Below are 14,994 nucleotides of genomic sequence, written 5' to 3'. Positions count from 1 at the left end.
CTCATTATTGAGAAGTCCGCGCCAGTGTCGAACAATGCCATGACGTCATGTCCGTCAATCGTAATTGCAAGATCGGCAGTAGCAACCCCATTTTTTGTCAAATCAATGAAAACGTGTCTCTTTTGCGCGGCAGTTTTCGGAGATCTTTAGCAATTCTTCGATTCGCAACCTTCCCCCCAGAGATCGCTGCTTTTAGTTTCTCTGGCGCGGACTAGGAGACCTCCCTCTTGGCATGTCAGTGGTGATCCGCCTAGAGGATGGAGAATAACGCCCAGGAGAGGGTGAGCGCGACCTAAACCCAGGAGGAACATCCCGTGGGTTCATGGCACTCGTGTCGACGTACGGTGTCTCGTTGAAATGGCGCCGAGGAACAGTGGAAGTAAACCCTTGGTACCCTGTGGCGCAATACGGGCAATACCGAACGATGTGGCCTGCTCCCCCACAATGAAAGCACAGGGGCCTATGGTGAGGGGTACGCCAGATGTCAGTTTTGCGAAGTGGTGGCTGCCTCAGCGTGGTAGTTTCTCTGTAGTTTCAACGCACTGTCGGTGGATGTTGCTGGTGGTATTGATGCTGTGTCGGCACGTTCGCAGGCTCTTGGCGGACTATGTCTGCATAGCTTGCTCTGGGGGTGTTCGTGCTCCGCTCAGGAAGCGAGAGCGCTTGACTGATCTCCTGGTGCACAACTTCTGTTACTGAGGCAATTGCGCAGTCTTTCAGTTTGGACGAGCTTCTCGACCCCTTTTTGTGCAATTTCTCGTATCAGTTGGCGCAAAGAACCTTCGTCGGGTGTCGGTGCTGTGGTCGTGGCTGCCACACTGATCGGTGCACTGTGGTTGGGCGGTCTTAATGCCGGTAGCGTAGACGCAGTGCTCGTTCGATGAATGTCGCCTCCTTTGAGAATTCATCAACATATGTAGGCGGGTTTCTTACGAGACCAGCGAACAACTGCTCCTTAGCGCCCCGCATGAGGTGCCTAACCTGTTTGGCTTCGGGCATATTGGGATCTGCTCAACGAAACAGCCGTGCCATGTCCTAAAAAACATTGTTACAGATTTATTTGTTTTCTGAATCCGTGACTCGAGGAGACGCTGTGCGATTTCTTGTCTTTCGGTGGTCGCGAACGCATCCAGGAACTTCTGCCAGAACCCGTCCCAAGACGACCACACGCGATTCGTAAACCATGTTCGGGCTCCGTCCTTGAGCGGAATATACACGTAGCCAAACTTCTGTGTCGTGTTTCACCCGTTAACATTTGCTGTGTGCTCCAGTTCTTCGAGCCAGTCATGTGCGCCCTCATATGTGTTTCCGTGGAAGTCCACCGGAAGTCAAGAATTCAAAACAGTCACCTGTGTAGTGCTTGGGCTCGACATGTTGGGGCCAGTGCTTACAGGCACCGTCATGCTTTCTGGCACGGTCACGCTTTCCGGCAATGAACCGAACTCCGGGATGAGGCCTAACAGGCGGCTGCTGCAGTTAACAGGGGTGTCGACGCGTGGAAGTTTTTTTGGACTAGATGCGCGGCTGTTCTCAGGCATCCCGAACATGTACCGAATGCCTCCACCAGTGTCACAATGCAGAAACAGCAGCAGTTGAATACCGGACGACTTGCTTTATTTCTACTAGAACACTGGCAGACTGATCGGATGAGAACATCGTCTTTCTATCTTGCTGCGCGTGCTCTTCGTAATTCTCTTGGTGCTACATATTCACTGCGACAATATTCTGCATGTGCGTCTTTTACTAGAAAAGGTATACATAAGCAATTCTAAGGACTGTTACTTTTATCACGCTGCGCTGACCATGCAACGCTTGCACGAAAAAGCGAGTGTTTCTAACGCTTTGCTAATACAAGATGGTAGTGGCACCTACCCATCGCCTCGCGTTCTACACCTTATCACCTCTGAGACGAGCGCGCACACCTGTCTCAGAGCCACGCGATTTGTTTTCTAAGAAAACTACCAGACGGCGCTCATGTGTCACGTGTGACGTGGCTTGAGGCGCTCGCTTGCCTCCGCTGCACGCTCGAGGCACTCTAACGCAGGACCTCCAGAAAACCGTTCACAGATTTTCTTGTGCAGAATATCAAATAAATGTTTTGTTCACTCTCTTCATACGCAAGACTATCGTCTTTCGACGAGATTTGCAGATTAAAGTGCAGATAAGGGGCCATTTTTTTTTCGCCGGCTTCTGTCACATCAGTCTAGCGCCATGATTTCACGTAGCAGAATTCGGAGGCGCACGCTTCTTCGAGCACTCGTTCGTGACACTGGCTCCTTCCACTTTAGGAATATTATCTCAAATCATTGAAAAAACTCAAATGCGCTCAAACAGGTACATTACAAATTTCCCATTTACAGTTCATCACTCATAGAGCATCACGTTCACAACAGAACATTCAGTACGATTTCACATCACTACTCGATTTCCAAGAACATGAAATATAACCAGCACTATATGAGTATGAGAATTCATCACACTGTTCAAAGAATACAAACGCACGAGCGTCTGCCTTTATGGCAAATTACGATCATATAAATGACAGCGCGTCACAATAACAGGCACTTCAAGTCAGTCGACATACAGCTCAGACACAGGATAAGAATAAACCATTAAGTGAAGGTGAAACTGCCAAACACGATAAAATTCAACCTCAACACCTATCCTGTATGCTTCTTGTCGTGCTTTCGCCCTTTTTTACGGTGCTCACTCGATCTGTTCATATTTCTTTGTTGTTCTGACGAGCCGTTCCAAACCACGGTATATGAGGCAGCGTCTCTACCTTCGTTGACAATTTTGAGACTGCAGAAGTGCCATCATGATCAACAGGTCACTGCTGGCTCTTCACCAGCTCGTGCAAAACGGGTCTTTGAGCGTGCCTAGCCGACTTCGACTTCTTGTCACTCTTTGTTGATGGCAGTCATTTTGCTGCGGTCTCCCCTGCATTACATGTTTTTGTATGGCCCGATGTCCTCATTGCTGACTTTTTTTGCGCCACGGATTCATCTTGAGCTCGGGTGTAATCCATCACGGCATTATCTTCTGCGGAATTACTAGTTCGTAGTTCCCGCGTTGACGAAACTCTCATCTTCGGTTCTGCCCCGAAACGTTTTGGATCATTTGGTTCTCGCGCTCTATCAATGTTTCCGACAATCAGGTCATAAAGAGGGGTCGTCATGCACAGGGTAGCAACTTTCGCACTAAAGTAAGGTGTTTCCACCTCCATCTCAGCTTCAGGAAGCATCCGAACCGAACCGGCAATTTGGCAAACTTGCCTAGCTCTGCCTGTTAACTCGCGCTCCTCCAAAAAGTTCCTACGCATCATAATAGCAGAGCTCCTGGTGTTTATTAACACTGTAATATTCTTGCCCGCAACTCGCCCAAGCAGTTTCCGCATTCCTTTTGTAACACCTGTTGGCCGTGTTGTCATTACAGCACTCAAAATAGGAAGTTTCTTCCCGCTTTCGAGCTCCACAAATCCGTCGATGACGTCCTCATCGTCATTTCGGTAGTGCATGCACACAGGCTACTTGGTGAATTTTACTCGTTTTGTTACATGCGTCCAGTTTGTTACTCAGCCTGACCAGATTTTAAACATCTTGTCGCACTGGGTCTCGTAAAGTTTGTTCGACAAATGTAAGTGTCGTGACCCACTCAGTTACACAGAAAGCATCGCGTAACTTTCTCCGGTGCAAGCTTTTTCCTTCACGTGCTATTTTTTAAGTCTTCGGGACAATTATTCTTAACCTTGTCCAAATGTTGCCCACTTGTGCTTCCAAGAATCGATCGGCCGCATCAAGCATGTCTTCAAGTGACGTAGCTCTCCTCTCTTTCTAGTACGGTGGCAGGTTCGGGTGGCAACTGGTCATCAATTGTTCTCTAATCAAGAGCTCCCTTAAGTCACCGTACTCCTGTGCTGTCCCCGAAAGCTCGATACTTCTGTCAAAATTACGTCTAAGTCGGGCGACGTATTGCATAGTCATCTCACCATCAGCGGGCCTTTTTGCCCAAAATCTGTTTCAGAAGCCTTCCACAATGAATCTTATTGGCTTCTGTAAAGCAGCTTTCACGTTCGCATAGCTAGCTGCATCGGTTGGCGTCACTCTTCTGTACACACTGAGCGCTTCGCCACTCAAGCAAGTACTCAAAGCAGTTGCTGATTGATCGATTGGTTATTTATTTGATTGATATGTGGGATTTAGTGCCCCAAAACGACCATATGGTTATAAGAGACGCCATAGTGGAGAGCTCCGGAAAGTTCGACCACCTGAGGTTCTTCAACGTGTACCTAAATCTGAACAAACGGGCCTACAAAATTTTCGCCTCCATCGCAAATGCAGCCGCCGTAGCCGGGATTCGATCCTGCAACCTGCGGGTCAGCAGCCGAGTACCTTAGCCACTAGACCACTGCAGTGGGGTCTCAAAGCAGTTGCCCTTTTGTGCTCCGTCCCATTTTGGCTCCTGGCAATGTTCACAAATTTGTGAAGGTACTAATCCAGGAAATATTTCATTTTGTCAAACGCCACAAGCACTTCACTTGGGTTAGAGCGGAAGCTATTATGATTCCTTTAGCTCCTTTCAACTCTAACCAGGACAGAAGTTCCACTTCGATGCCGCAAACAGAGATTTCGAGTTCTATCTCATGCTGCCGCTGCCTTTTTCTTTCAGCCATCTTAGCTTCTCTTTCTTTCCTCAACTGTCACTTCTTCGCCTGTCATTCTTCTGCCCTCCCAGCCACCAGTCTGTCTCTTTCTAACTCAGTTGCTTTCTCCGCTTTGGCTCTGTCAACCACCATTTTTTTTCCAATTCAGCAGCATTTTCTTCTTTCCCCCTCTCTTTTTCTTTTTTTTTGTTCTCGCTAACCCACTTCCGTAGCTTGTCACCTGATAGGCCCATCTTCTCACTGAGGGCTACCGACTTCTCAATATCCATGGTACCTTCCAATTAAAACCTTGCCGCGTGCGCAAAATGTCTGCTTAACTCTGCCTATCGAAATACTCTGTACACTGGTTAGCGAGAACGCCGTGCAACACACAAAAAATTGTTTCCTTAGCACTACCAACGACCCGAGGCTTTCTCCCGACTTTGGACACAGTTTGCCCCAAAAAGGTCTTGTCGTCGACGCCATATTAACTTTCACTAATCCTGTTAATTAAGAAAGCAATCGCTAGGCAAATTCCAAGGGACGACGTATACTTCTCCAGAACCACACCACAAAACCGTGGACAATTTATATTTCGTCTTATTCGGCACGCAACTGAATTCCGGCAGTGTTCCAAAGAACGAGGCAGAGAAGAGAGTTAATAACAAAGCAAAAGTATATTCTCCAATACGGCAGAATAAACCACAAAAAATGTGCGCACTCGGCAATAATCCAATACAATACATCACCAATTACAAGATACTTGATAGAACATTCTTACAACACAATAAGATACACTCACCGCAACGGACATAAACAACGACATGCGCTACAATTCAATCTGATGCATCAACCAACCAAGGAACTTAAAGACTAAAAACTTCGTCAAAGTTCTTCAGTTCAAAGTTCTTGGAACAAAGCTTGAATGCTTATCTTCAAGGAAACACTCACTCAAAGTCCAGTGCTGTTGTCATTAGGCTGCTCCCGAAGTTTCCTGCCCACGAAACCTCGCCTCGTCACATATTCGCACTGCGATAAGAAGACTTCTTCGCCCGTAACACGTTGACCACTCACGCGCTTCGGCTGCAGAACGAGCCTTCAACTTCAGCTGGTAACACACACACTAGCTTCTACTTGTAATTGAAGCTTTCACCCGCCGGTGGAAAACGTCTTCCTCTCATCTGCTTGGCTACTGACTGTAGAACAAGCACTTAGCGTGATGGCAGCAAACTTCGTTCCTCTTCTCATTAGCGCAATGTTCATAGACTGTCGCACCGCCTAGCGAATTTCAGCCGCGTCCTCTCAAGAATGATCATTAGGCAGACGCTTCCTTGTTCAGCTGAGCCTCAGTGTAATGTGTAAGCAAGAAAGAACACAAACTACTTTGTACAAGTCGCTTATCAGTGATTAAACCGGACCGTCGGTGACGAAATTAACCTGAATCGTTCATGCGAGACGCTAAGTTTTTGTGAAAATACATGGCAAGTTGCGCGTTCGAATATAGCCTGCAGAGTAAACGCATCAGCTTCGGAAGATTTTCTGCAGCCACGTTGGATAGTTTATACTATTATCTTGTCTGACCTTTGCAGTTTAAACTCACTTTTTTTACGTGCGCAGAGCATTGGTCAGTGCTTTCGTTACGCGTGAATCCCATAACATTCATTTTACGCGGAAAGTAGCACAGGCTGGCAGCTTGCTTTTTCAAACCTTAGCAAACGCTGCGCCGTTAGATTTTTTGCACTCCTTAATAGATGGCAGCGCACTACAAGCAATTTGCTCTTACCGAGTGTCCTAGCTCTTACCGAATTTTTCTCCTCGCCCAGATAAGCGGTGTGAGTGACGCCTTGTTGGTGCTACGCGTGGTGAGTGACGCGTTCGTATACTTTTGTCGAAGTCGTTCGATGAACAAAACTCGTCAGATTATTTTGAGCAGTGGTGTTCGAAAAAATCGTCTTGACGTCGGGGATTTCGCACTGGACGTAGAATGCACCTGAAGTGCAGCGACAATGTACAATGAGCTGCTAACTCACAAGGAGCGAGTTGCGCTTCACATCAGGTCGTGCGCTATTGTTTTGGCATGCTCGTAAGTCCTCTTGATTGTACTTATTGTATAATATCCTTCAGCGAGCTCAAAACAAAGCATGGTTTTTCTTGTGCATTGCAGGTAGCCCAATTACAGTGGGTGTTACGGAGCGCCGCATGCCGCCAACACGCTCAATATCGACCAGAGAAGCGAAATGATCAGCGCAATGAAACGTGCAGTTACGACTACAGTCCACGCCTCTGATAACTTCTCCTGCACTTCACTGGTACTGTCCGAACGAAGTTGTTATTCAAGGAATTTTCACTATTTCGAAGTTGCGAAAACCGTGGTGTATTCTTTCGATATCCTTTTGCGAAGGCGCTGATCTAACCTGCAGCGTCGGAGTGCACGGAGTTGCGCACTGTTAGAGTAAGATCATGGCTGTGATACAACCACTACCTTATGGGAAGGAAATGCTTGTGTTACGTTGACGAACCATTTCCGTGGTACTTACAGCGCAAGTAGTGACGACGGCGTAATATGTTTGCGAATCATCGCTACGTTAAACATTAGGTCCCGTGCAGCCGTGACGGCGTGCTACTCCTCAGTGACCCACTATTGCGGCAAATCCGCCAGGCCACGCTAGGTAGAAAGTATCTCGAAGTGCCGTTCAGTTCATACGTCAATTCGACTTGGTGCAGTTTTCTGTAGCACGGGCCGGATTACGCAACGCATCCTTGATGCACGGTCTATCAGCTGGCACCACCACCCGTGGCAGAGCATCAAGAAATGAGGTAGCGAGCATTTAGCACTTGCTATCGTTTGGGAAAGTACTTTGGTCAAATTTACCTTCATTCGACGATCAAGAGTTTTTCCGGTGAAAGTGGCCTGGGGCGTACGTCCACGCTGCGATTTGTTTCTATGCGAATTGACGGCTTCATCATCCTCCCGCAGCCACCTTGAATTGCACGGCTAGCCCCCTATAGCCCGTGGGCATTGCGATTAGGTTCGTCCTGGTTTCTGGAAGCTTCGTCGGCAAGCCGCACAGCCAGAGCTGGGGAAGGGGTGAGGCTTTCTTCAAACTGGCTGCGACATGTGACGTAACCGTTGCGTTACTCACGTTTTCCTTCTCCAGCTTCCTGAATTTGCTCGGTGATAGATGCGAGGAGGTTGGTCAGCGTAGTGCGGCGCCTTCAAGTGAGAGAGGTGGCGCCTCCGTGAGTCTTTTGATGCTCGTTTTTTTTACTGGCTTTTGTCGCATCAGGCTGCCACCTTGATTTCATGTAGCAGTTAGAATTTCGAGGCCCGTGCTGTTTTGAGTGCTCGTTTGTGACAGTATGATTGCTCACATTTATAATCTTCACTGGCATTGATTGGCGGCCCTGACAAAAATGAAGGGCGGCCCTGAGAAACAATGAGAGAAAACATACGCTAGCTATCCTTTACCGAATAGTAATTTTCTGTTATTTTTTGTGATACAATTATTTTCTTTAATTCCACAAGATTTGCATGATAAAGGTTTCAATGTGTATATAAACGCGCTCGTAGTGTCACTATCAATGCTACTAATAAAGATGTCCTTTCTCTACTGCCTATTTTTTTCTTTCCCTTTAGGGCTAACCTTTTGACACTTCTAAAATACCTTGACCTGCCTGGTGCGCATTAAACGAGACACTGTTAATGGTTTCCTGCTCTTACTCCTCTGCTTCCGACCTTAGAATGGTGGTGCCTTTGCACACCACCATTACTTCTCAGATGAGTTACTAGCTCGCCCAAAAGTCCATGCTCTTGCTAATGACGGTACTTTGAGTTATTGAGGATTTACCGAAAGCTTCAGGTCTTCTGAAAAAGAAACCTTTCAGCGTTCACTTTCCGATCCAGGGAGGATCGTACATGGCATCAGTGCTACGAAAAGCAAAGAAAGCACTGGTGCCATTTCCGATAGAGAACGAACCTGCGAATCATCATTGACCTGTACCACCGAACAATTACAACGCAGGCTTCCTCTGGGCAGTAGTGCTTCTGTTTTTTTTCTCAAACGTTTACTGTGCTCCCTTTTTTTTTCATAAAGCATTCCCAACGCATCTCGGTGCTGGCAGATCTTTCTCATTTTACTTTATACGCTTGCAGCTTTCTCCTATCTGCCTCGTATAGTTTGTATGGATGTCAAAAAGAAAACATGCAAAAGTACATTCAGCACTTCAGCTTAGTTGCACTTTCATGCTTTTCTGTCGGTAGAAACAGCCGGATGAGACCCATCGTAATGTGTTCCTGCTATTTTCTTCTTTTTGGTCACCCTTCGTTTTTTGTTTATTTGAACACACTTTTGAACGCTCTGTTGCCACACTTTTCAAATAACTGCTTTGGCTCTTTTCTAATCAGCAAGTAGTTTGTGTTTGCAAGGGTTGGCTTGACTTGTTTTTTTCTTGCCAACACAATTGGCTGTTAACTACACTTTTTCCAAGGATGTTTTAGCAGCGCCGTAGTTTACCAGCGCTGGTGTTTGAGCTTTTCTTTTCGCAGTTTTCTGAGACCTTAAACTTATTATCATGAACGGCCTCCAAGGCACAGCTGCGGCTAGCGCCTCGCAATAAATAGGCCGATGCGTGCTATTGTTTTTCCCTTCTTCATGCAGAGATTGACAATAAATAAATATATTGCTTGAAGCGATCTACTGGATAAAAACTAGACTCGGTATAAATAATTTTTCAGTATCATCTGGTAATTTCGTGGATAATAAGGCCTGTGACCAACACACGCATTGAGGTTGAAGCGATGGTTGTACAACAAGGGTGTGCTTACTGCGTCTGGCTTATAAAGAAAAGATAGGTACAGAACAGATAAACGGAAGCCAAAAAAGAAAAGAAACAGACAAGGAGAAGAAATAAAGGAAAGATACAGAGACAAACAGAGAAAAAAATGATTTGTCTAAATAAGACCACATAATTGAAAATATTGTATTAAGACGTACTAAATATCGCCTTGCGAATAAGCCCCTGGCTGAATAAAACCTTTTAATCAAACTCGCCCTGGATCGAAATTGCCCTGATATTTAGGATCACGCTAATAGTCAAGGTCGCCCACAAGGGTCGCTGTTAGAACGCCAACGGTCCAGCTCTCGTTCTTTTTAAAGTCATCTAGACAATTTCTTTATGTACATACTCTAAAAATACCAAGAGAAACGAACAAGGAGGGAACAACATCACTGTCACGTTACTCGGAGTTCACCACAATTCACGACAACAAATTCATCAGTCAGTCATAGCTAGTTGCCGGGTTTATAAGCACTGAAAAACCGAGTTTTATTCGCCAAAACTGTGCAGGCCAAACAGTGTTTTAGGCTCCCAAACCATAAATATAGCACAATAAACTGCGACAAAGTTCAAATTTCGTACAATTACGTGTGGGATCTATGTCTAGTACAAGACAGCAAACAGAACTGCTTAAGTTTATAGTGGTACAAAAGTGCAAAAGGTTCAGCATAGCCACACACTTCACAAGAAGACTACATGCACTGGGTGCTCACGATTTCATCTTCCAAGAATTGCAGTGCAACACGCCTGGGCAGAGGTTAAATGTCAGACAGCACTATTTGATCTTCATTTCACGGGCGCATGGTCGAACATAGTGGAGGTGACGTATAAAACATGAAAAGGTCCTGGTTACGTGAAACTATTACGCAACACAGCGAGAAATATTTCAGGCAAAATTTGTCATTTGTTCAGTCTGTTGCCTGAATTCAATTACGAAGGTTGGCAGAAACAATAAAGCATACAAGAATCTAGGCCCGATGTTTTAATTTTTTGCTTCGTATTAAGCGAGATCTGAGACTAAGCTGCCTCTATTGGTTTGTGTTGGTGTTCTCGAATTTTTCGCATCGTGCCGTTGGCAGCATTAGCAAGGCTGGACGTGTTTTCGGTGTACCCTTCCTTGGAATAGTTCCAGCAGTGTGATGCTATGTATTTAGATGGGATATATGATCCAAGCCAGCCTCTACGAACCCAAACGTGTGCGCATAAAGTGATCCATTCCAGATTGATTGATTGATATGATTTATATGCGGGGTTTAACGTCCCAAAACCACTATATGATTATGAGAGACGCCGTAGTGGAGGGCTCCGGAAATTTAGACCACCTGGGGTTCTTTAACGTGCACCCAAATCTGAGCACACGGGCCTACAACATTTCCGCCTCCATCGGAAGTGCAGCCGCCGCAGCCGGAATTCGAACCCGCGCCCTGCGGGTCAGCAGCCGAGTACCTTAGCCACTAGACCACCATGGCGGGGCGTGATCAATTTCACAGAAACAGGCATTAAAATGCAGAAAACATCGAAAAGCCACAACACCACTTGCGTGCATGGGCATGTCGTTCGATGGTAACCTTGCGTGCGCATGACGTGTTGATGCGTCTTTATCGTGTGTTCTTGCGGCTTCGAGTCGCACCGATATCGAAGAGGCTAGCAAAAGAATTTGGCTTGCCAGGCATACACCGGGCAAGTGGCAAATGTTTAAGCTCACCTTTTCGCGCTATGCTTTCGCAGCTTCTAAAGAACTAATTTAAAAAGTTCTAGTGGTGTGAAACTGTTGCTTTGGCACGCCATAACTTGCAGTGCCTAAGGAGAATTTCTCATGTGGCTTAGTGAAGCACTGTTTAGGGAATTAAATGACTTCTAGAACATCTAATCAATCGTTTCCGCACAGATAGAAGCGCTGGATATGTATCTTGTTTGCGACTTCTTTCAAGTACACCAACAGAGTTCCTTTCTTTCTTGTGGTATCGACGTATCTGAGGCGAACTGTAGCAAGACAAACCAGAAATGGCCGGGCAGAGGCTTAGGCAGAAGCGCAGAGCTAATAGGATTTTGGTCTTGGAAGCTGCAGCGTGGGCACTAGCTTTATTTGTTTTTAGTTATGTTCCTCATTCTCTGCATTTGACCTTTGACTTCGACTGTTGCGAAGCATAGGGACTGAATACTGAGGTACTAAAAAGAACGTCGCTTTCAACTATAGAGATTCGAAAATAAACACAAGTATTACACTCTTAGAAGCCGTCTTTGCCATCGCGCATGCTGAGCATCTAGCATGTCAACGTCAAGTTCGCTGTTTCCTTGGTCCAATGAGCTAGCCTAAAGTGTGTACAAATTGGAAAAAAATGACGCAGAAATACCACGAAAACAACCGATTGCTTTCGGTTTTGTGCGCTTAAAATAGATCAAGCCCATTGAAAAATCGCTGGCCACCCGGTGAGCCTCTGCAAGCAGGTGCTTGCGCTCCCTTTTTCTGCGACCTCAGACGCCAGACTTTCACATGAGTCAAGCAGTAGGAGCACAAAAGACATGCCGACCGATATCTGGCCCCGCGTGGAATCGCAGAGGTCGCGCGCATCAAAGATATGTCACTAGATTGCAAAGCCAAGGCAAAGGCGATTACTGGTCCCCTTACCTAGAACGCAGGAAGCGAGAACTGCAAGACGGGGGTGCCATAAGCAGAATTATATAGCTAGGAAGGAGCGATTCGACATTGATGTCTGGGAGAGCGATAAATGCGGCAAGGACAACATTTCGGCCCTGGAACCTGAATTCCTCGTTTCATCGCCATTACCAAGGAGCAACCGGAAAAGGGCGGCAATTACGCCACCCGTCCACGACGGCAATCGCTTTCGACACGCGGAGAGCTTCAAACAGGTAAGTCACACTTTAAAGAAGTCATAACGACAATTCACAAAGAAGGGAGATGTCATTGTATTGTAATCAGCATGCGCATGTCATAGATAGCTCCGTCAGACATCTCAAGTGAAAACTGTTGTCTTTTGCCGCTTAACCCTCTTGCGCAAAGTGCCTTTAAGTACTCTCATTTAATAAACTGTGAACGCATTGCTTCTTCGAGGCTGGTGTGCGTCAAATAGTTGGACGAGAATAGGAAGACGTGTAGTTGAGCGCGATTTGATTGTTATCATGTGAGCATCAATCAAGAACTACAACAGCACCAAATCCAAGAATACTATTTCGAGGAGAAAATGGTGCCACGCAAACTTGAATTACTTTTCTAGCTGCTGCTTGAGCCGCAATGATTAGCGTCTGTAGAAGCTGCGTAAACGAAGCAGTGGGAAAGACCAACTTTCAAACATATTTCTCAGCAATTTCGTAACCATTCGCGCAGATAAGAGCATGAAAAAATACAACTGCTCGCAATGAATTGAAGGCTCGTACAAGAAAGGAAGAGTTTAGAGACCGTAGTAAGGCCGATTGTTGTATAAAACAGGCAACAAGGAAGAGGGAAAATAACAATGTGCATTTTTCATTTTCACTGTGCCTAAATGGGCGGCTAGGCTTCTGGAATATTAGGCAGGTCGACACTCGCTCGATAACCTCCATATCTGACGCGACTGTACTAGATAAAATACCAATTCTAAGCCTACCATCTTTGCCTTTACATTTGTAGAGCAGAAACACAGCAGCAATAAACGGCTCCAAAACTACAGTAATGCGAAATGCTTGATTTTGTTTTTATTAGGAACTGGTCGGTTTGTTGTATTGACCTGCGGCGTCTTGAACTGCTGCAGTCTCGATAAAAATGTATCCGGACGAAAACGTTTACATTTTGGCATCATTAGCACTATCACCACAACGGCTGATGTTTGTTGAAATGCGCCTATCGGACGCATGAAAGTCCTTTTAAACCATCAAATACTGACATATTTTTGTCAGTTCCTTCAACTTCATAAGAACGTTAGGTTCCTAAAAGGTCTGATTAGTTTTCACGTATTTCTATCCGAATCTTAGAGATGACTGGAATTACCAATGATATTGTAAGCGCAATATTCACGCCGTTTGACCTTCACCTTCTTCATCTGTATATAACTATCATCACAAAAAATTGTCTTCATTCAAAGCGTTGATCGGGCGATTCGGCCTTATAAACGCCGTCACGACCCCAACGCTACTACTGTCTTACAGAGTGGTGGAGGCTGCTTCGATCCCCAAGTCCTCTCCGACGTCACGTTCCCCTCGAGCTTCGTTCGGGATGCCACTTGCTTCCGCCGTCCGCTGTCATGGCTCAAGAACCGCTTCCCGGAACAAGCAGCCTCCCTGTCCAACAAACCATTCCTGTGTGGATCGTCAACACCCAGCAGCGCGATCCACCCTTCTTCTCTGGTCTTCTACGCAACGACATCGAGGTATGGCTGAAAGATTACGCCATGACCAGTGTTTATGACCAATAGGGTAAGCCTCAAAAACTTTTTCGCCTCGCCTTGAATCTGTCCGATGTCGCGAAAACGAGAGCAGCTTTCCGGAAATGCCTACTTTTGCTCAAAAAGTCTGTAAGATTTTTGGAAACCGAACTTACTTTCTGAAGCTTCGTAAAGAAAGCTCGATGGGCGTGCCCAACATCCCGGGGAAACGTACACTTCGTACATTGAAGACGTCCTTGCCCTTTGCCACCGCGTGAACTCGGCAATGACAGAAGCTGATCGTGTTCGCCACAACATCAAAGAGCTAGGCCGTATCATATCTAACGCTCTGACTGTTGAAAACAACACCACCGTCGAGGGCGTCAACACCACATGTCAACATCTTGGTGAACTTCAAGCCATTCGATTGCACCCAGACTGCCTAGACGCCAACGACAGCCAGTCTTCTTCGGATGCGTTTGCGCGCGCTGATTAGCAATCTGATTCGCGAGGAACTTCAAGCTCAAGGGTTTTTATGTGCACCCGCCCCTCGGCCTCACTCTCTATCTGCTGGTCTGTGCGACATCAACAAAGAGGAGCTCTCATCTATGGCTTGCGCTCTTCCCTCTAACACTCGGACGCCACCAACGCCGCCTAAAACGTACACGCAAATCGCTGTCATGCCACCTGCCTTGGTTCAGCGCGCACATCATGTTCCTCCGCGGTCCAACGTAGCAGCATTAGCACCACACTTGCCTGTCCAAGTGCCAGTACCAGCGCTTGTCGCATCTCCAGAACTCTACGCTCTTTGGCGCTCGCCTCGCCCAATATGTTACTATTGTGGCATTCAGGGCCATAGTTCACAATTTTGCCGCAAACACGAGCAGGACGAATGCCGTGGCTACGACATTTAGGAAAGGGATGCGGTGCCCTCCCCAAACCAGTACCAGCACGGCCGTACGACACATTCCTTCTCTTAGACTTCTCCACTCGCCACACCTCCTTCCTACTATCCCGGACGCCGCCGGACCCCTTCACCTCTGCGACGCTTAACATCTCCTCTGACACCGACTGCACCTTCTTCTGACTACTACTCGGGGAACTCGCTGGTACAGTTTTTGGAGGGAAAGCTGCATCGCTCGAAGAAACACCAAGACC

This window comes from Rhipicephalus microplus, chromosome 2 (assembly GCF_043290135.1).
Source record: "Rhipicephalus microplus isolate Deutch F79 chromosome 2, USDA_Rmic, whole genome shotgun sequence".
NCBI lineage: Eukaryota > Metazoa > Arthropoda > Arachnida > Ixodida > Ixodidae > Rhipicephalus > Rhipicephalus microplus.
The sequence above is the reverse complement of the archived record's forward strand: the minus strand, read 5'-3'. Positions refer to the sequence as shown.